Here is a 2,658-nt window from a genome sequence, read left to right on the forward strand (position 1 = left end):
ATTGTACTTCATGGTTAAAGATTGAATGTTTTCTCCTAAGGTCTGGAAAAAGGCAAGGATGTCTGCTCTCACCTGTGTTATTCAACATAGCACTAAAAGTTACAGCCAGCATAATAAGGCAAAAAAAAGAAAAAAAGAAAAAAGAAATAAAAGAAATAGACCAAAAACAAACTGGAAAAGGAAGAAGGAAGAAAACTGGAAACTGGAAAACTGTTCATAGATGACATGATTGTTTATGTAGAAAATCCCAAGGAACTCATAAAATGAGTTCATAGATGACATGATTGTTTATGTAGAAAATCCCAAGGAACTCATAAAAAACTAAACAAAACTTTCCAGAATTGGTGAGTTCTGCAGCAAAGTCACAGATCAACATACAGATATACATTTATACAATTTGTATTTACTAATGATGAATAGGTAAAAACTGAAATTCAAAACAGCAGGTAGAACTTTTCCAAAGAAAGTGAGACACAAGTATTTACACTCATAAATCATGTATAAGATCTGTATGCCCTAAATTACAAACCCTAATAAAAAAAAGTATTTTAAGGACAAAGTTAGCTCCCTAGGGCTGCCATAACAATTAGCACAAAGTGTTTTCAAACATCAAAAATGTATTATAGTTCTGAGGAACAGACGTCCAAAATTTTTAAGGTATTGGCAGGGCCATGTTCTCTCTGAAGGCAGTGGAGTATCCTTTCCCTTCCAGTTTCTAGTAGTTAGTAGTTATCTTTTGTGTCCCTTGGCTTGTAGATGCATCATTCCAATCTCTGACTCTGATTTCACATGGCCTCCCTTGTGTGCTTGTGTCCGTATTTCCCTCTTCTTATAAGGACACCAGCCGTTAGAATAGGGACTACTCCAATCCAATATGACCTCATCTTAACTTGAATACATCAGCAAAGACCCTATTTCCAAATTAGGTCACACTCTCAAGTACTGGAAGTTATGACCTGAATATTTTGGGGAACACAATTAAACTAACAATAGTAACCTAAAAATGGAGAGACATACTAGACTCCTAGATTAAAAGACTTAGTAAGATATCAATTATTTCTAAACTGAATTCTTATTAAAACCTCAGCAAGATCTTGTAGGTATATTTGTATAAAATGACAAAATCTCAGAATAAGTAAATCATCTTGAAAAATGAGGTAGGAGAAATCCTATTAAGACATCCTAGAAAATGACAGTAATCAAGGCAGTGTGATATTGGCAGAGGGAGAGACACATAGATCATTTTAAGGGAACAGAAAACCTTGAAGTACGATATACACAAACATATACGATAGATTTTTGACAGTACAAATGCAATTTAATGTAAGTACAAATGCAATTTAATGTAAGAAACAGTCTTTTTGACAAATGGTGCTGGAGCAAATGGACACCATCAAGTTAAAGCATTCACTGTACATGGAAAATTAACTCAAAATGGATTAGACTCGTGTAAAACATAAAATCATTAAAAACTTATGCAAAAACATAGGAAAAATCTTTGTAATCTGGACTAGGCAAGGAGTCCTTAAATTTGACACCAAAGCAAGACCCATAAAAAGAAAAAATGAAATACTTTATCAAAATTGAAAACTTTTGCTCCTCAAAAGACCCTATTAAAGGGATAAAAAAATAAGATACACACCAGGAAAAATATTTAAAACCACATAGGAAAGGACTAGTATCATCTAGAATATAAAAATACTCTTTCAAAACCCAACAGTAAAAAATAAAACAATTCAAAACTGAGTAAAAGACACAGACATTTCACCAAAATGGCTATACCCATGACAAGCACATGAAAAGGTATTAAAATCCTTAGCCATTAGGGAAATGCAAATTAAGACCACAAAGAGACATCACTACATTCCTATCACAATGGCTAAAACAAAAGTGATGACAACACCAAATGCTGAAAACTGGGTCACTCATATGCTCCTGATGTGAATGTAAAATGGGAAAGCCATTTTGAAAAATATTTTGTTCATTTCTTATAAGAGAAAATGAATTTACTCTAAGACCCAGATATTGCACACTTAGGCATTTATACCAGGGAAATGTAAATTTATGTTCACACAAAAGCCTACACAAAAATGTTTGTAAGTTCATTTGTAACAGCCACTTATTTTTTTAGCTTAGTGTTTCCTTCTAGTAAGAAATTTAATGTTCAGAACAAGGTATAATCTCACATTAATTATATTAGGATGTTCTGTTCCAAAATCATTTATCTGATGATTAGTAGGATTTATTAAAGTTTTACCTATGTACTGTATTTGGAAGGTCTTCCTCTCATTTAAATTCTATAATATTATATAATTAAAATACTGAAAAAAGGGAACCCCAATGCACTGTTGATAGGAATGTAAATTGATGCAACCACTGTGAAAAACAGCATGAAGTTTCCTCAAAAAATTAAAAATTGAAATACCATATTATCCAGTAATTCCCCTACTATTTGCCTGAAGAAAATGAAAACACTAATTTGAAAAAGATATATGCACCCCAATGTTTATTGCAGCATTATTTACAATAAGACATGGAAGCAACCTAAGTGTCCATCAATAGATGAATAAAGAAGATGTCATATGTATATACAATGGAATATTACTCAGCCATAAAAAGAAACATCTTGCAACAACATGGAGAGACTTAGAGGGCATT

This window comes from Canis lupus, chromosome 1 (genome assembly GCF_011100685.1).
Source record: "Canis lupus familiaris isolate Mischka breed German Shepherd chromosome 1, alternate assembly UU_Cfam_GSD_1.0, whole genome shotgun sequence".
Classification (NCBI taxonomy): Eukaryota; Metazoa; Chordata; class Mammalia; order Carnivora; family Canidae; genus Canis; species Canis lupus.